This window comes from Peromyscus maniculatus, chromosome 18, assembly GCF_049852395.1.
Source record: "Peromyscus maniculatus bairdii isolate BWxNUB_F1_BW_parent chromosome 18, HU_Pman_BW_mat_3.1, whole genome shotgun sequence".
Taxonomy (NCBI): domain Eukaryota; kingdom Metazoa; phylum Chordata; class Mammalia; order Rodentia; family Cricetidae; genus Peromyscus; species Peromyscus maniculatus.
In genome coordinates, this window is record NC_134869.1 from 35,926,042 (window position 1) to 35,946,538 (window position 20,497).

At 45.7% G+C, this 20,497-nt stretch overlaps 1 long non-coding RNA gene across 1 annotated transcript; it reads left to right on the forward strand.

Moving 5' to 3' along the window:
• The first annotated feature begins 13,564 nt into the window (after positions 1 to 13,564).
• LOC107400901 (uncharacterized) lies at positions 13,565 to 18,987 on the forward strand. Its single transcript, XR_013045728.1, has 3 exons — positions 13,565 to 14,112; positions 18,084 to 18,240; positions 18,781 to 18,987. It is a non-coding gene; the product is annotated as an uncharacterized LOC107400901 (long non-coding RNA).
• The last annotated feature ends 1,510 nt before the right edge of the window (positions 18,988 to 20,497 follow it).

A 20,497-nucleotide genomic window follows, 5' to 3' on the forward strand; every position in this document is an offset into this window, starting at 1 on the left:
GGCTTAAACTGACATTGACCTACAGAGGTTTACAGACATCCGAGAACTATTCCAAGAGATAACTCAGCATCCTTAGCCATTATGCATGTCAGAGTTGATGCAGTAGCGAGGATGCCCGTTAGACTGACTTCAGAATACTGGCAAGAACACGCACAGAGGCTGTCCTCTGACCGAAGCATGTGTCCCCCGGCACGTGCACAACCGCACATACACTGCGTCTCCCCCACTAATACAAGAAGACAAAGAATATATGTGTAAAGGTGGTTACGATGGTGGATTCTCTTGGGGTGGCGTTAATCTTTTTATATCTCATTAGTACATATTAACTATACAAAATAAGTGGTTTCAGTGTGGCGTTTATATTTTGAGACTTTTAACCATGACTATATATTACACGTGTGTGTATATTATGTGTGTGTATTATATATGTGTATACACACACACACACACACACACACACACATATATATAATTTGTATGTGTACACATGGGTGTATATCTGCTGAATTTTACTTTAGGAGCCAGATTGCCACGTGTGTTTTTCTCAGGACACCATCTAACACTATGCTGGCATGATATTCAGTTGAAACGGCCTTGCTTATCAAGCAGTCCCTGTAGTCGTTAACTGGCAGACGTCTTATAAGAGACTTAGAACAATTGCTTGGTACCAGGGCAATGCTCGGGACTTGGCTGTGGTACTTCTGTTACTGCGGACACCTTTGTCCTCATCCCCTGTGGGTAGAATTCCTTCTACTTCCGGTGATGAGCTTCTCGCCAGATGAGGGCAAACATGCTTCCATGAGATGTGTACGGTCCCCACCCGGACACCCAGTGCCGACGTTAACCTCCTCTCGGGCATTTCCTGTTTCCCCCTGGTTTGACTTGTGCAGAAAGCAGGCTCAAAAAGGACTTGTTCCTCCCTGAAGACCAACCCTCCCCACAGACTTGCTGGTGGCACCGCCAAGCCCTCCCCTTCCCGCAGGTTTCTTGTTTGGTGATTTCAAGACAGGTGCGATGGGCTTAGCCACTTCTCGACTGCAGCAGAATGAAGGGGAAGAGAACACAAGGCGTCCCGTGCCGGTGCCCTGGCTTCATCGCCGAGAAGGTGGTCAGAGACTGGACTGAGCGGGTCCGGTCTTGACGGAAGTGTGAAACTCAAGTATGATTTATTTGAACCGAGGGAGCGAGAGACTGTTGCTTCATGTTTTATTGTGCAGTCATCATGCCAGCCACTGTGACCTTTAAGCCAGCAAACAGACAGATATTTTATTTTATGTGCATGGGTATTTTTTCCCCCTGCATATACATATGTGCGTCACATGTGTGCTTGGTTGCTGCCGAGGCCCGAAGAGGGTGTCAGGAACCAGAGTTACAGATGGCTATGAGCATCCACATAGGTGCTGGGGATTCAACCTGGGTCCTCTAGACGAGCAGCCAGTGCGTGCTCTTAACTTCTGAGCCATCTCTCTGGCTGGGTGTTTTCTCTGGATCATCAAATGAGCGATGTGTTAGACCACAACTAAGAATAAAAAAACCCCACACTATCTGGAACCTTCTATGAAGTTTTAACACTGTAGCTGGGACGACACCATGCAGACACACAAAACAAGGGAATAATAGTACGGACTAGAATTAACAAGCTGCGTGCTGCGACGTGGACTTCATGAAAGAGGTGAGTTGGAGACGAGGTGATGAGAAACGGAAGTGCTGAAAGTCTTCTCCATGGCTTTAGCGCGGCACTTCTCAACCTGTGGGTCGCGACCCCCTCAGACCCTTCCGTAGGGGTCACCGAAGACTATCGGGAAAACCGGGATATTTACATCATGGTCCCCAACAGTAGCCACATTACAGTTACAAAGTAGCAACAAAACTAATTTTACGGTTGGGGGGGGTCGTCACCACAGGGGGAACTGTGTTAGAGGGTCGCAGCACTAGGAAGGTCCAGAAGCGCTGCTTTAATGTTCTGCTACGCGGGGCTCCTGAAGTTCACCCTGAGTACCGACTGTGATTTAATTAGCATCCTGCTCCTCCAGCACCCAAGCTGAGCCGGACACAGTCAGCGGCAGTGTGGTGAGTATTTATAATGGCAGTCAATGAACTGTGGGCAGATGCGAGATTGATCAGTGTGACAGATAGCTGGGGGAGGGAAGGAGAATTCTCTTCAGCTTTTAAAAAGGCCCATTCATGAGCGCTCCGTGGCAAGCTGCTGTGGAAACTTCTGAACATTTTTTTTTTGGTTTGTTTTCATAAATGATGGGAATTCTGTCTGACGCCTAGGGAGATGGGAAGCGGGGGTTGTTGAGAAGAAACTTCAAAGGGCAAGTGAGTTCCTCTTTTTGATAATTTGCCTCAAAGTTGCTTTCTTAAAATAAAAGAGGAAGGAAGGAAGGATGGAAGGAAGGAAGAAAAAGAAAGAAAGAAAGAAGGAAGAAGAAAGAAAGAAAGAAAGAAAGAAAGAGGAAAGGAAGGAAGAAAAGAAAGAAAGAGGAAAGGAAAGGAAGGAAGGAAGGAAGGAAGGAAGGAAGAAAAGAAAGAAAGAGGAAAGGAAAGGAAGGAAGAAAGGATGGAACAAAGGAAGGAAGGAAGAAAAGAAAGAAAGAGGAAAGGAAAGGAAGGAAGGAAGGGGAAGAGTGGGGAAGAAAGGGAAGAAAAAGGAAGAAACGGAGACCAATGAAAAGTATGTAAGACTTTTGAAGCTCACAGGCCCCATATTCCTACAACCCAAAGCCTAAAGTTCTGAGGCAAGTTCAGAATTCGTGGCCAGGCTTTGTTTTTACCATCTCTTGGTAATATATGAGTGAAATTAACACTTGTTAAAAACAGTTGAGTAGCAATGAATCAGAGCCCATGTTTTAATTTCTTTGTCTTTCTATAATCGAAAAATGTATGCATGTGTTAGTACAAGTGTAACACAGTTCGGTCACCCTGACAAAAGCGTGCCAAGCCCTTTAAAAATGAAACACAGAGTTACCATACGATCCAACAGTTCCTTAGAATTGAAATCAGGGACTGGAATGGATGTTCATACACCAGCGTTCCCAGAAATCATATTCACAACAGGCAAAAGGTAAGAGCTACTCAACTGTGGCAGATGAATGAATATACAGAAGGGTCTTCATATGCATTGGGATATTATTTAGGCTTAAGAAATGAGATTCTGACATCTGCTACAATATGGATAAACCCCGAAGACATATGAAGTGAAATCAGCCAGACATAAGGGCAAACATGGTATGAATCCTTTTATGTGAGCTCCCTAGGGCACTCAAATCCACAGCTAAGCAGTAGGAAAGTGGGCCAGGAGCTGGGAGGACTGTGGAGTAATGATTCAATGGGTTCACATTTTAGTCTGTAAGGGTGGAAAGTTCTTGGAAATAGAGGGTGGTGACAATTAAATAGCAATGCAATTATGTGTAAGGCCACTGGATTGCATGTTCAGAAATGCCCCAAATATGTATCTAATCACAATAAAAACCCAGACCTGTTAAAAAATAGGCTGGTGAAATTGTCTCTTGGAGGAAAAAGCTTCCTTGTTTACCAAGCATAGTTGAAAAGAGAAAGAAAGTTTCTTCTAATTTAGTCAAGCTTTCATCGGCAATGCTAGCAAATGATATTTCAGTGTCCAGTGAAGCAATGGTTACTGTGGTAGCAGAGAAAGGAACACTAGGAATCATAGCATGGGCAAGGCCAAACCTAGAGGTGCTCAGGGTAAACGCACAACACCTTCGGGTGTATCTGTTTATGGATTCATGGATGTTTGAAGGATTCCAGGTGGACAGAAAACAGCGGGTAAAGGCATTCAGACAGGGGTAAGTGTGTCCTGGTGACTGGAGGGGGTAAGAGGGTGGTGGGGTAATTGGAGGGGGTAAGAGTGGTTGAGAAAGCCCTGCAGGGTGGGGATGGTAGATGACAAGTAGTGAGATAAATGTTGCATTGTGTGAGGTCAGACCGTGTGGAGGAAGTTTGGACTTCAGGATCAGGAATCCACAAGGACTCTTATTTGCATTGGAGATCTCAAAGCAGAAGGTTTTGGTTCTCCCTGGGTGGTGGTGGTGCAGGCCTTTAATCCCAGCACTCGGGAGGCAGAGCCAGGTGAATCTCTGTGAGTTCGAGGCCAGCCTGGTCTACAGAGCGAGATCCAGGACAGGCACCAAACTACACAGAGAAACCCTGTCTCAAAAAAACAAAAGAAGAAGAAGTTTTTGGTTCTCTGCTTTTTTTCTTTTCCTAATGTCAATTGCCTTCTTTAGGGAAGAGAAGTCTAGCCTTAAGTTCTCCATGTCATTTTATCAGAGGTCTGCTATGTGCAGAATTTCTTTAAAATGCCAAGCATACAGCGTAGAGAACGGAGTCATTGCACAGAAGGAAACTGTGTTTGCGTAGCGCACAGCGGCTCCACTCCAGTGAGTTTGGTAAATGACAAAACTGATAACTGGGCCCTTGAAATCCATTCTGCAATGAACTTGACACCGTTTCTGGTTATTTGACTTGTTTTCTTGGAAGCTGGGGTGAGGGTCATGATGTACTGCCTCGTGACATACATCATAATGTTTCCTTCCCCACTTACCTCCGCTGACCTTACTCGCTTGCTGGAGAACACGGAGATTTCTGTTTGATTTGGAGAAAGCAGTGTATTTACCAGTGGCTGAAGGTGATTAAGAAATAATGTCACGTCAAAGAGTATGTGGAGAGGGGCTGAGATAAAGATTGCCTGGATTGCCTCTTGATATTGTGGGAAGTTGACTTCGTTTCAATATGAACATGTTTTATTGGATAGGCTGTTGAAAGAAAAATTCCAACTCAAGTGTTGCTATAGTAAAAATCAGTGTCTCCAATGGCGTCCTTTGCATAGCTTAAGAGACGACCACTGCTGTTAGGATCTTGTATGATGCTGAGATCATGCATCCCAAGACCACAAGAAGGTCTGAGGCTTCTTTTGGATGTGTGTGAGGCAGGGCTCGCAATTATCAAATACCGAAATTAACAAAGGCAGAGTGACTCGTGTGGGCATGGGCAACAAAACTCACCCACCGACCATGGTGAAGCATTTCTACAGGGGGGGGGGGTATGTGTTGGGTCCCCCTGCCATTCCCCTCCAGGGCGTCCTGAGGAGGCAGCTGCATCAGATTCTTTTTGGGCTCACGATGAGCTTTCATGAATTATGATGGTGCCGAAAGAAAGGTCACGCTATAGTTTCCTTTTTTTTTTTTCCCAGCTAAGCCACAGAAACAAATGTGAACAGGGTCCAGAGTCCTCAGAGTGTGTCGTTTGTTACGGAGCCCGGGCTCTGTATGACACAGTCGGAAAATTTTTGCTAAAAAAGTCAAAAGGAAGCCCTTGGGATGAGGCTCACTTGAGTGTCCAGACATTGTTGGCACTGTCCATGACGGGAGTACCACCCCATGTGTGACTGTCGAGAACTTGGAATTGAAAAGGGCTATGATTTTGAAGACTTGGTATCTGTCCCCTCAAAAGGGGGTTAGTTCCTCATAGTGGTACATAGTGGTACATGCCAGCACACAGGAGGCAGAGGCAAGAGGAACTTGAGCTTGAGGCTGGCCAGCCTAAGCCACATAGTGAAATCTCATCTCAGGAAATCGAAACAAAACGAAACAGAGTGGTCAGTGGGACCGCTCTACAGGTAAAAAGGATTTGCCATAAATGCCTGACAACCTGAGTTCAATCCTGGGAACCATGGCGGATAGAGAGAGTGGACTCCTAAAAGTTGTCCTCTGACCTTCACAGGCATGCTGTGGAATGCCCTCGCTTATGTGCGCAAGCACACACACACACACACACACACACACACACACACACACACTCATACACCCATCCACCTACCCACCCACCCACACCCATTCACCCATCCACCCACCCCCACACACCACCCCCCCACCTCCCATACACCCCGAATTTTTAAACAAGAAATAGAAATTAGTCCCTTTAACTCCCGAATTACTATCCTTGAAATGAATTGTTTTTATCTTACAGTGGTTTTGAAAAATGTCCAAAGCAATTATCCTTCATATAATTTCTGCAGCATTTGTTTAATTATTTTAGTTCAGTATTGCTGTCATAATGATAACTTTCTATTGTTTGGATAAAAATAGATCAAATTTAATTATTTAGATCAAATAATTAAATCCCCCTCCAAGCATTTGGTGGGGCGGGGTGGGGGGAGGAGAGTCAAAGAAAACTGATTTGAATACGGAGAATAAATAATAATTAAACTGTAAATGTTGATTTTTTTGTTCCCCTTTGAAGTCGACTGGTGTGTTGGGTGTGCATAAAGCTCACATTGTCACTTATTATTTCTGTCACAGCGATGGTGCGTGAGAATCACTACAGCCTTGCGTTAAACTGGGGAGTTTCCCAGGGCAGCTGAACTGAAGCTTTCTTTGTTTACATTAAAGCTGGATTATTTTTTCCCCTTCAACAGTACACATTGGTCCTAGATAAAAATCTGAGAGGCTTTTTTTTCCCCCTCCTCTTCCAAACTCTTCTACTGCACTGTATTCTGGAGAGGAGCTCTACCCTCAAACCTGGAAACGGAAAGGGACTTGCTTATTTCACTCTGCATTCTCCGTTTTTTTGTTTTTAGACTTAGAAATAGCAATTTTGGTCCAGGCTGCTCATTAGACTCATCTGGGGAGCTTTAAGGAAATCCAGGGGTCTGGGATACACCCCCACCCAACGAATTGTATTGGAAGCTGAGCTACAGGATCAGAGCTCATCACCGCTCCGGTGATTCCAGTGCAAGGCTGAGGCCGAGAATCGCTGCTGTGTTGGGGGAGGCAGAGCTGTGTTAGCCAGTTTCCCCAAGAGAACTCACACACTCCGGCTTATGGTGTGTGGGTGATTTAAGTGTCTAAACAACATTTCCCCCATATGACCGGAGATGAGGCCTGGAGTTTCTCATTCAGAATACTCCTCTTGTGTTTGGTTATAAACACCTAAGAGAAATGCACATTTTCCTTATGCTTTGATAGATATACCAGTGATCATAATTCCTCGGTTCGGTTAGTTAATTGGGTTTGCTTCATTCAGGATGTGGTGCAGGGAGTTTGTCTCTTAAAACCATGTACACCCAATAGACACATGTGTACACATATGACGTCATGGTATTATCCTCTACAGATCCATTTTACAGGCTGTTCATCACAATAAAGAGGATGTTTGGGACCAGGTGGATATCCTACAGACTTTGTTTAATTATTTTGGGTTGAGCATTACTGTCTTCACAAGTATAATTATTATCATGGGACCCAAATTGTTCCATTGTGAAAACTAGCTGTTGCCCTCAGATCTGAGTCTATGAAATGCAAGGCCTTCACACAGATTCAGCAGTGAAAGTATTTTGTATATAAAAATGCATTAAAGTAAGTTAAATTATATGCCTTTTATGAAGTTTGAGGTTTAAAATTGGTATCAAATGAGACAATTCTTATTGTCAGTAACCAAAAACTGATGATTGATCTGGAGTTACTCTGTTTTTTTGTTTTGTTTTGTTTGTTTTAGTTTCTCAAGACAGGGTTTCTCTGTGTACCCATTGTGGTTGTCCTGGAACTTGCTTTGTAGACCAGAATGGCCTCCAACTCATGGAGGAGCTACTCTGCTTTGAAGTAATTGCAAAATGGTTAGAAAATACAGATTAAAATCATTGAATCAGAAAAATTTGTTATTAGAGATTTAGCCAAAAGCTCTGGGAGGCTTGCTCGTCCATTCATTCATTCATTCATTCATTCATTCAACAAAGATTCATTGATGGTTTGCTATTATCACATAATGCTCTAGGTGCTGGTTTACAGCAACATCCAAAGCAGATGGACAGAAACCCAATCCGGCCCTTGTGGGGTTTATTTCTACCCTTTGGCTGGTTGAGTTCCAGAATACATAGATACTTTCTGCTTGGAGAAAGATGTTTAGAGAGAGGAGGAATCTGATTTTGCACCACTAAGAAGCTGATGTTTGAGCAGATGATTTAAGTAGATGAGCAAGTGTAGATCACATGAATGTAAGAAGGGTACTCCATACAGCAGAAACAGGTCTAATGCCAAAGGGCCAGAGGTGGGGGGAGGCTGGGGCTTGCCAGATAAAATACAGTAAGCCGAGTTAAAGATGAATGTCCCATAGACAATACAGAATTTTTTTTTCTTGTTTTATTTATTTATTTTTTCAAGACAGGATCTCACTCTGTAGCTCTGGCTGTCCTGGTACTTACTTTGTAGACCAGGCTGGCCTCGACCTCACTTAGCTCTACCTCTGCTTCTCAAGTGTTGGGATTAAAGGCGTTCATCACTACTCTGGCCCAGATTGGTTAGCATAAGCATCATGTAATGTTTAGAACATGTTTATACTAAAAATTTACAGAGGGTCTCGTCTTCTCGTTCCCTCAGCCTGGCAAAGTTTGGTAGCTCTCGCAGAGTTAGGGGATTGAAAGGAGGCCAATGGCTGGGCCGGATGCAGGAAGCAGGCAAGACAGAGATGAGGCCTGAGAGGTCCAGAGTGGTGGAGTGAACTTGGAGGGCCTGTTAGACCATGGTAAGAACTTGAGGGCTGGTGAGATGGCTCAGTGGCTAAAGATGTTTCCCCCATGCCCGATGATCTCATTTCGATCCCTGCAACTCATGTGATGGAAGGAAGGAACTAATTCTGGCCAGTTTTCTTCTGACCTCTACATGCGGGCTGGAGCATGAGCACAAACACACAAAAGAAGTTCTTTTCAGCTAAAGTCAAAGAAAAACTTTAACTTTCCCCCTAGGTGACATCCTTGGAGAGTTTGAGATGACATGTTCTTGAAGTTGGGAAGCAACACTAAGTCTGTGTTGTATGGAGGACAACATGAGAAGAAGCAAGACCAGGTAGGGGCTATCACAATACCAAGCAAGAGATGGTGAGGTGCTAAGATGAGATGGTCTAGTTATTTTCTAAACAAACACCAGTAGCGTGTTCTGGTGGGCTGGGTGTGTACTGTAGGTAGAGTTGAGTTTGGAAAAGGGTGGAATTGCCAGTCAGTGGGGTTTTTTGTTTTGTTTTGTTGTTTGTTTATTTGGTGGTAGTGGGAGATATCAGAAAAATACATGCTCACATTTGACCTAAGTCAGAGATATTTAATAGCTAAGTGGAAACATCAAGTTGGAAATTCATGCTTTTTTTTCTTTTTTTTTATTTGTTTATTTTTAATTATTTGTTTGTTTTTCTACGTAGAAAAGCTAGGAATCCCATCACTGTATCCTTGTCAAAAAGAAAAAGAAAGTTAGGATGAGGGATGGGAGGTAAAGCCGTTAGGAAGAAAGTAAAGTTCTTTACCCAACACTGGGAGACTGAGGCCATCTTAGGAGACCGTGGGGGGCAGCTGTTGGCGCTTGTTCATCTCTTGGGTCTGAAGGCAGCAGACCGGTCTCCAGAGCTCTCAGTGTGTGGAAGAGCTGATCCGGAAACTTCCTCTCCAGGCTCTCAGGTGTCAAGGACTGGCTGAGTCACTCCATGCCGTCCCTGCCAGCTCCCTTCCCCCACTCCTGTGTGGTGTGGCAAGGTTAAATTGTACTTGCTCCGTCGTCTCCTCCTCATAAAGCGAGAGCGTGTGGGAGTTACATTTGCTCCAGATTACCTCAGAGGAGAAGAGAGTCTTCCCATGGAGAAGGGAAATAAATCCTTATTGTGTTACTGTGCACCATTGCCACCATCGGCTCAGGGTTGTGATGTCAGAGAGGCTGGTCCTGCCTGAGGCTGCTCCACATATCCTCCGAGGTGGGGGGGGGGTTGGGGGGGTCCTTCCTTTCCTCGGCATCTGAACAGACTCTTGGTTCTTCCATTCAGAGCTCAGCGGGCAGGATGTTAGCAATGCTTCTCTCTGCCGCCCACAAAAAACCAGCTTCTCCTCAAGGCACTTTCGAATTTCCCCACCGCTTCCTTCCTGATTTCCTGTCAGCGCCTGGGTTCTCTCCTCCTGTCGCTCCTTGGTCTTCTCTTGCTGGGTTATTTGCTTTACCGCCCCACCCCTGTGATTTCTTATGACTTGTCCTGTGGGGAAATTTGTTTTGCATTTGAGTCTGACTCTTATTGATAAGGCTCAGAAGGGGTGGTTGCTCAATGCTCACCAAGTTCCTGGTGGGTTTCCAGTTTCATTCAGGAAGCAGTTGCATACGTTCTTAATAATGAAACTTCGTTTAGACACGTTGTGGTGCCTTTCTGTGTTGTCTGTGACCTCCAGTGGGGTGAGATACAGGACAGTCGCCATTAGTGTTTATGTCGAGATTATCAAATGTTCCTCTGGACTTCCCATTGGTGTTGGTTTGCAAAGTCGTCACTTGATCTGGGTGTGGGAGGCCTAGAGGGTTCAAATCATTTGGTTCCAGTTTTGTCATAACTCTGGGCCAGACAGTAGCCTTTTCTTTATGCCTGTCACAACGGCTTTACCTTGGCATGCTGCCCCATGAGTATCCAGTGAAGGGCCGGCTCTGCTCTTCATTCCCAGATATCCTGGGTATTTTTCCTTTTCTGGTGTGTGGGGAATGGGATACGGGTGAACTTCCTTGCAAAGATGTGCCATGCTGATCACTGTGTTGTGTCCCAGCCCTGGCCGCTCAGATGCGAATACAATGACATCCCGAATAAAAACACCTACTGGACTGCGTAGCATCTCACTATGGGGAACATGTGCTTATTAAACCCAGACTGTTGAATGCTTCGGAACTTCTAGATGGCGACTGTCACAATCCTAATGCTTTTAGGGGCTGCTGCCAACACTGTTCATTGGTTGTTCAAGTTCAAATGCCGGTGGAAGGCGGGATCTTGTCTCGACTGCTGTTCACAACAGAAGGTCAGAAGATGAATTCTGAGTGAGAACCTGAGCTAAACTGGCCCCTTTCAATGTGTGCTTCGATGAGGTGTTTTGGATGGAGCTTTTATTGGTCAAGCTTGAAAGGTCAGTCTGTACTCAAAGGTCACATTTCCCATATTGGGGAATAAGGAAATAGGCTAGAAGCTGCTAGAAGGTTTGCTGCTGCCTTTCTTCCTTTTTTTACTTCTTATACAAAAGAAAGAAATTTTTAAAAAAATGTATAGGGCTGGAGAGGGGGCTCAGCGGTTAAGAGCACTGGTTGTTCTTCCAGAGGTCCTGAGTTCATGTCCCAGCAACCACATGGTGCCTCACAGCCATTTGTAATGAGATCTGGTACCCTCTTCTGGTATACAGACAGACTGTATACATCATAAATAAATCTTGTAAAAAAAAATGTATAGATGACACGGTGTTAATTGTACTGGCCAAGAATAAGACCACCGGCACAGTTTAAAGCCAAATTTGAAGCAAGCTTTAATTAAATACTGGCCAGATAGATGGGCTCTGGTCAGGTCCATACCCAGGTTTCCAGGAAATGGCCCCGAGTCATGTTTTTACAGGGACTTAAGAAGGCCAAACTCACAATTCACATTTCCCATCAGGTCCAATCAGGGCTAAGCAGACATCCTGACATCCTTTCTGCCTGTGAACCTCCCACCCGCACGTGATCAGGCACATCTGGTACAGATGGGTCAAACAAACTTGTTTAGGGGAGTGAGAAGATGTGGCTTGTTGTCTCCCCCAAACAATAGCCTCCAGCATTTCAGGAACTCTCTGTCCCTGGGCAAGAGGCTTGCACATCAGAGGCATTTTTGTTTCATGGATCTCCTAGGCATAGCAGTTAAAACTTAAAATGTAACTTTGGCTCTCGCGATGGAAACAAGACTTTTATTTTTCCCATCTATGTTCCACTATGGTTATTATGCACTCAGAAACAAGGAAAAGAGACAGAAATGGAGCTTGCAACAAATATACAAACCCACTCCTACCACGTCTACTTCCAGGAGTCCCTGGAACGGAAGGTGAATAGCCCTGGGCTTGAACTCTGGTTTCTTCACTAATTGGATTGATTTGGGGGCAAGTTATGTAAGCTAACTCATGATCGCCCATCTATTAGGAGGGATATAAACAGTATTTATCTAATATGATTACCATGAAATTAGAAAGACAGATGCTTGTAAAAACAAAAACAAAAACCAGCAGAAAACCTGATGTCTGATAAGTGTTGAGTAAGTGATGATAGTTACTTAAAATTTTTTTCTTTTTTTTTTTTTGGTTTTTCGAGACAGGGTTTCTCTGTGTAGCTTTGCGCCTTTTCCTGAGACTCACTTCGTAGCCCAGGCTGGCCTCGAACTCACAGAGATCCGCCTGGCTCTGCCTCCCGAGTGCTGGGATTAAAGGTGTGCGCCACCACTGCCTGGCTAAATTTTTCTTTTTTGAGCCAAGGTTTCATGTACTCCAGTTTGTTATGAACTTGATGTGTAGTGGAGCGTGACCTCAAACTTCTAAGCCTCCTGCCTCCAGCTCCTGAGTACTTGGATTGCAGGTATGTGCCACCATGCCCAGTTTAAAGAGGGCTGGTGATGGAGCCCAGGGCTTTGTGCACATTAGCAAGCACCCCAGGCTCTAAAAATGGCTATCATTGCAAAGAGAGACTATTTCATTACTAGAAAAATACTGATAGAAATGGGGTAGAGGGTCATAGGAGGTAGAAGGGGTTACTGGTCTTCTTGAATACTCACTGTATGTCTGTCTCTGAACTATGAGTCAAGGACTGAGGTAGGATAGAAAGACAGACAGGGTAATTTTATCAGATCAACGGGAGGGGAAGGAGCCCCTCACCTTGAAGTCAACAGTTTAGAAATAATATTTGCTTTGTACACAGATATTTTATTATTATTATTATTATTATTATTATTATTATTATTTGGTTTTTCGAGACAGGGTTTCTCTGTGTAGCTTTGCGCCTTTCCTGGAACTCACTTGGTAGCCCAGGCTGGCCTCGAACTCACAGAGATCCGCCTGCCTCTGCCTCCCAAGTGTTGGGATTAAAGGCGTGCGCCACCACCGCCCGGCAAGATATTTTATTATTTTAAAGTAACCGTAAACAGGACTTAAAGCGTGAATGTATATAACCTTGGGTAGAGCTTCATTTCTTTCCCTGGACATTTCCTGGGAATCTTAAATAAAACCTTAACTTTGTTTACAGTAAATGCAGTCTGCCTTCCTGCATTCCTATGATCAAACCAAGGGTTCTCAACATGCAGGTTGTGACCCCTTTGGGTAGCGTGGGGGCCAAAAGACTCTTTCACAGGGGTTGCATATCAGATATCCTGCATATCAGATATTTATTTACATTACAATTCATAACACTAGCAAAATCAGTTATGAAGTAGCAAAGAAATAATTGTATGGTTGGGATCACCACAACATGAGGAACTGTATTAAAGGGAATGTTGCTATTAAATGCTATTAAAGCATTAGGAATGTTGAGAACCACTGCTCTAGACTTTTGCTTTATCAGTTGTCATCCACGAGTGAGTGACCTCCCTTAGGGTTTCTTAGTAACTCTTTAAAGATACTAACTTCAACCATCCTCCAGATCCTATATATGAATATTATAAAGAAAATAAAGTACAACCCCCTCTCTAAGAAGCTAGATATGTCTTTTCTTCTGAGTGTTCCCTCTCTTAATGTCTGTATTAAAGTAGTCAGGTGATGGTGGTGCATGCCTTTAATCCAAGCACTCAGGAGGGAGAGACAGGCAGCTCCCTCTTGAATTCGAGGCTAGCTTTGGTCTACAGAGCGACTTCCAGGGCAGCCAAGGCTACACAGAGAAACCCTGTCTCAAAAACACAGACAATGGTAACAACAAAACAAAACCAACCCCAAATAAAATATAAAATACCTTCATTAAACCTCAATCCTGCCTCATACTGGCCTGTTCTGTTCTAGGGTTCTTTTCTGTATCAAAGTAATGAATCTTGGTTTGCCTGAGTTGAGATCTCTGAGAGGGTCAAGGAACTCCTGACGCTGCTAAGGGGGTCACCGTGAAGCTGCACCTCTGTTCCTGACAAGAGCCCACTGTGATTCTGTACTGGGACTGGAGGCTGAAGAATTTCCATTCCCAGCGATAAACGCTGAGGGTGAAGACCGATGAACGCTACCTGCCCTTACCGGAAGCGACGATGACCTCTGCTCTCTACCTTAAGGTAGTAGACTGCCATTGGAGGAGTAAGAAAAAGAAATGCATCAGGCCCTCTGAATAGGTGAGACAGTTGATTGGCTTGATCTGTTTGGGAGGCATCTAGGCAGTGGGACCGGGTCCTGTGCTCATTGCATGAGTTGGCTGTTTGAAACCTGGGACTTACGCAGGGACACTTGGCTCAGTCTGGGAGGAGGGGACTGGACCTGCCTGGACTGAGTCTATCAGGTCGATCTCAGTCCTTGGGGGAGGCTTTGCCCTGGAGGAGGTGGGAGTGGGAGGTGGGCTGGGGGGAAGGGGAGGGGGGCAGGAGGGGGGAGAACAAGGGAATCCGTGGCTGATATGTAGAACTGAATGGCATTGTAAAATAAAATAAAAGGAACCCCCCCCCCCAAAAAAAAAAAAGAAATGCAGAAGTATCCAGAGAGGGGAGGGGGGATGGAAGAGAGAATGCATCTAAGGCCAGGTCCAGGCTTCCATTTTGAGAAACGGCCAGAGCATCATCTAGCATCAGTGCCCCTGTACCGAGCACAGAAGAGGGCCGTGAACTGAGCTGTGGGGGCGTACGAGCACCCGACTCCCGCTCCCGAAACCGTGACGTGTCCTTAGTCCTGGTGAAGCAAAGAAGACGAAGGCCTGTGTGCTGCTTCCTGAAGGATGGTGTCTTCTTTTATTAACAGGGAGTTTAGGAAGCTGGGCTGCCATCCGTAGAGCCAGATGGGGAGAGAAGTGACATTCACAACCTACCTCTGGGGGAGGGAAATACTTCCGAACTCTAACTCAGCTAACCATTCTCCAAGTTGCGGTCTGGAGCCGAGGAGTTGAGCGCTCTCACCTCCACAGGGACTGAAATGGACTCGCACAGGCCAGTGAAGTGACAATTTAAAGATTGTCCTTTTGATCTTCACTCTTGGGTGCACTCTTTTGCTCGGTCTGTGCTTTTTGGACAAACCGTATTTAGCTTTCCTAACAGCATCTGGAAGACATTCATTCCGCTTTTGTTTAGGGCTCCAATCACCACGGCACGTGTTGGAGTCCTCTTGAGATGGCATTAATGCCCCTGCCTGGTTACTGGAAGCTCTTGGCCTTTTCAGAGGAAAGGCCCTGGGATTCCTTCTGAGCCCGTGAATCAACTCTGTCAGATGCCCTCCCACTTGCAAGCTGGCATTAGTTCAGTGGACTTCCTCTGAGCAAGCCAAGCAAATTCTCGAAATGCCAGATGGGAGATGGAAATGCAAAGGTCACCGTTCTCCTCGCCGCTGCCCCCGTTCCCACCCCAGCTATGAGTGTGAGAAGTTCAGATTACTGCAGAAGACATCAGGCCGCTGGGCCGCTCAGAACTACTGTGGTCTGTGCCCGCCTATAGGCTCTGTTTTCTGTATCATAAAACGAGTGTTTGTGTTTCCAACCCCGGAGCTCGCCTCTCCTGACCCCAGTCCCCAGCTCTCCACCGCCGATGAATGCACATCATTTCTGCGTGTGCCTTGTTGGACGGCCCCTTCTCCAAGCGTCTGTGGGTGGTTTCCCTGCGCAGAATGACAAGGGCAAAGGTCAGAAACTTCCATGATTCATTTCCTCTTTGCTACACGCAGTGGTTAGCTTTCTAGATGAGTCACTCAGATGCCCAAATAGGGGGGATGGGAACTCCCAAGGCTCCACTGTGCCCCCAGTTTGGACAACAGCGTTCTGAAGAGCGCCTTACAATTCTGTTTTCCTCCTGTGGTTTCATAGGCCGGTCTGTGCCCCTGGTCTCTGATTTGTGAAGGCAGCCTGTCTGCGTGGAGAACTTTCTTATTATCTTGTGTTCTCTCTCTCATTTCTGACTCCAGAATTGTTGGGCACGTTAAATAGACCCCAGGTACGCTCTCATATTAAAATACTTTCCAGGGGCTAGAGGAATAGTTCAATGAGTCAAGCGTATGCCACACTAGAATAAGGATCTAAGTTCAATCCCCAGAATGTACATTAAATAAAAACAAAACAAACAAACAAACAAACAAACAAAAAACAGATGTGGCTGGGCGGTGTTGGCACACGCCTTTAATCCCAGCACTCAGGAGGCAGAGGCAGGTGGACTTCTATGTTCGAGGCCAGCCTGGTCTACACAGTGAGTTCCTGGACAGCCAGGACTACACAGGGAAACCCTGTCTCGACCTGTCGTGTTGGGGGGGGGCGTCACCGCCCCCAAAAAAGCCCAGATGTGCTGGCTGGCACATGCCTGTAATCTCAGTGCCAAGAGACAGAGAAAAGGCGATCCTCGAGGCTTGCTGGAGAGCCAGCCTAGTCTAATCTGTAGGCTACAGGCCAATGAGAAACTTTGTCCCATAAAACAAGCTGGGGCGGGAGAGACGGCCCCAGCTTAAGAGCATGCATGGCTCTAGCAAAGGACTTAAGTTTGGGTCTCTCAGCACTAACTTGAGGTGCTTCATAATTGCCTATAACTTCAGTTCCAGGGCATCTGACACCCTATTCTGGTCTCCCCAGGCACCTACCCCACATATGAACACACCTATGCAGAGATACACACTCACATAATTAAAATTAAATCTTAGAGATAACAATAACAAGGTGGATGGTCCCTGAGGAATGATGCCTGAGGATGATTTTGGCTTTACACACACACACACGTATGTACATGGGTACACATACACATAAAATGAAATAAAATATTCCCTAATATGTTGTTTGAACTAGACTATTGAGGGCAGTGTAGTCATGACTCCTTAAAAATCCACCTTCTAGCCAGGTAGTGGTGGCGCACGCCTTTAATCCCAGCACCCTGGAGGCAGAGGCAGGTGGATCTCTGTGAGTTCAAGGTCAGCCTGATCTACAGAACGAGATCCAGGACAGCCAGGACTGTTTCACAGAGAAACCCTGTCTTGAAAAAAAACCCAACACTTGAGAAGCAAAGCCTGGTCTACAGGTCAAGTTCCAGGACAGCCAAGGCTACACAGAGAAACCCTGTCTCAAGAAACAAAAACAAAAACAAAATCCACCTTCCAGAATAACAATGTATGGGTGGGAGGGGTCATGGAGGAGCAGACATCAGCTAAGGAAGGTGAGATCTGAATCCCCAGCACTAAGATCTGTATCAGGGTGTTATTTTTCTCAGTGCGGGGAGAGGTTACTGTTTTGTTTTTGTCTTGGAAAATTATGAAATCAAATATACAAACAGCCAGCATAAATAAATGCATGTGCAAGAAATAATTACCAAGCGGACACCCTCCATCAAGAAGCAGAAACAGGGCCAGCCCAGAAGCCCCTCCTTTGTTTACCTTCCAGACCACTTCCTCGACACCCCTCAAGGCATCCCCATCCTGACTTCTGTGGCCGCCACTTGCTTGCCTTTGTTAGCGCCTCTGGGTTCCCGGTTGTTATTATTTTTAGAGTAATATCACCTCCTATCTCTCCCCATTTGGAGCCGCACTGTGTAATTCATCTGTGTTAAGTAATGACCCCTGGGTGACAGGGGGCTAGCACCGTGTGTGTGTGTGTGTGTGTGTGTGTGTGTGTGTGTAGTTCTTTCCTCATCTCAGAATTACGCTGGACTGCTAACCCCTGTCTCCAGCCATGAACTAACAGCACTCTTGTTGAGACATATACGTTTAGCATGATGATGGCCGGGAGGGGAGGCAAGCTCCATACTTGCCATGGTCCCAGCAAGACACTTCTGGTGGTCTTTGTCAAGTGTTCCGCAGTTTCTAGGCTTCAAGGAGACTTTAAATAACTCTTGGTAGGAAGACTCAAACGCTCCTTATCCTGCCTCTTTAATGTCGGTGGGAAATAGCCCCGTAGTTTCTAAAATCAGAAGAACTCGGCCGTGAAAAGGGTCCATTTCCTAATTCTGGGCTCCCCGAAACTTTCTAGTCGCTATTTTTACGTATTTCTTCTTCTCGGGTGCTCCCTAAAGGGACTTTTAGGCCTTTGGTCTGGCATATTCTCCACTGAACTAGGAAGAGCAGGTAAGTGGGATGGGACATAGAACCTGATTCTTCTCCACCTTTACCTCTGGGACTTTGTTATTCACTAACGCAGATTCGTGAAGGGGAAGACAGTTCACAGTATTTTACAGATGCCAACAGTACTGTGAGATCATGGCCTGCTGTCTGTCCTGTGCAAGTGAGGTCACTGCCACTCAGGGAGCTTCAGAAATGATCAAAGGCTGACCAAACTAGACAGCAGGAATTCAAAGGTGAGCTCAAAAGCTAAGTCCTTCCTCTTCCTCTTCTTCCTTCTTCTTTTCCTTCCTCCTCCCCTCCCACCACCCCCTTCTTCTTTCCAAGACAGGGTTTCTCTGGGTAGCCCTGGCTGTCCTGGAACTTGCTCTGTAGCCTAGGATGGCCTCTGCCTTCTAGTGCTGGGGTTAAAGGTGTGTGCCACCAACACCCACGGGGCAGCTACCCCACGGGGGCCCCCCCCTCCGTATTCATGTGTGTGAGGACCCTGGAGTTCCTTCACAACCACTTTACATTTTTTAAAATTTGTTTTAGGAGTTCTTATTTCTGTTTGACAGAAAATATGATGCTCTTGGGTTTGTTGGTTAAAAAAAAGGGGCCACGTTTTTGTGCTTGAGACACTGGCTTTGACTTGGGAATCTTTAGGATAAAGGGCCTCATGGTACGGTGGTTCCCTTTCCTTCCTCCCCTACAGGGGTGGGGTGGTGGGGGGCCAGACCTTCAGTCTTTGAAGCCCGTGGCTTTGATCACAGGCCGGTTTCTGTGTTTTCTGACAGGTCTGGCTGCCTCTGACCTGGTGCCCAGAGTCTGCAGTCCTGCGTTTTGAGCAGAATGGAAGGAAATCTAATTAGAAATCAAGGAAGGCAGTTGGATCACCGTGGTAACAAGGATGGCGCTACAATGTCGTTGACTATGGAGTTCAAACACCTGTCGACCTCGGACCTTATCCAAGCACGGAAATCAATGTAAGGCTGCCCTGCGTTGGTCTTGCCTGGAAGGCAGTCTCCCCATGTGGTTCCTGTGGCCAGCGTTTCCCCAGGAGAGGACGGGCCCCGGGAAAGGCTTTGCGCAACAGTTGCTCAGTTGAGGAGCAGGTGTTCAGAAAACAAATGAGGCGGGGATTTAATTTTGGAGGGTGTCTGGCGGTGGTATTTATGGAGCACGGAGAACATATTTTCAGAGGTGATTATGAATTGTCCCAATCTGCGTCACACTAAATGTGGAACCTGGACGAGACTCAGAGCCGGTCACAAGGGCGGGGATCCTGGGCCAGGAGTTTTCATTCATCAAGTGATTTTGGCTGAAGCGCTAAAGGGCATTTGCAGGGGAGGAAGCTCGGGGTGGGGGTGGTCGGTAGCAACCCTGCCCTACAACCTCAGGGGCTCTGACCCCACAGAGATGAGGATGGGTTTTCTGTCTCCTCCTCACTCCGGGCTGGAATGCACCTCTTCCAAGTGAGGAAGTGACTGAATTATTGCTGTCTTCCCACGAAACACTCCCTCAACCTGCCTTCCTAAGGAAAGAACTTCTGTGGGCATTCTTTAATAAACATTTCTTAAAGCTCACATTGTCAGGCACTATCTTAGACCCTGGCAATATTTAACAATCCAGCCCTATAGTGCAATTTGTTTAATTTAGGGAGACTTTCTTTTTTAAAAAAAAGTTGTTACATTTATTATTTATTTATTCTCTCTCTCTCTCTCTCTCTCTCTCTCTCTCTCTCTCTCTCTCTCGTGTGTGTGTGTGTGTGTGTGTGTGTGTGTGTGTGTGTGTGTGTGTGTAAAATACAAGCGTGCATACCATGGTGCACATTTGGAGGTCGGAGGATACCTTCTGGGGGTCAGCTCTCTCTTACCATGTGGGTTCCAGGGATTGAACTCAGGTCCTCAAGCTTGGTGGCAAGCCTCTTTACTTGCTGGGCCATCCTGCTAGGCCTTCACTTTTTAATTTTTTTTCATGAACTTTGAAAACACCATTATATAATTGGAAGTGCTATGAAAAAAGTGGCCTGTGTTGGTTATTAATAGAAATAATAATAATAATAGTAATAATAATATAATAATAAAAATAAATGTTTTATATATAAAAATTGACAGTAAGAAAATACTGCGGATTTTACTGAGTGATGGAGCCCAACCTGGGAACAGACACAGTCATCTCTCTTGTTCTCACAGCAGTATGGACACGGGAAGCCAATTCCTGAATTAGTTTCTTATGATGTTAGTTTCATCTCCAAGTCCCGAGGAAACACCGTGGCTTTGCTTCTTTGTTCCAGTGTGAGCTGTGAGTTATTTCCATAGATCCAGGATAGCACTGTATCTCCATTAGACATGGAAGCAGCAGCCCCCAGCATCCATCTCGGAGAAAACCAAGCTCCAGATGAAGAAATGATTGGTTGGTGCTCGGTTACTGGTAGAATTAGCCTTGATCTTTTTTTAATCTCAAAATGGGATTCTTGCCTGGTTTGTCTTCTCAGCCTGGGTCAGTGAATGG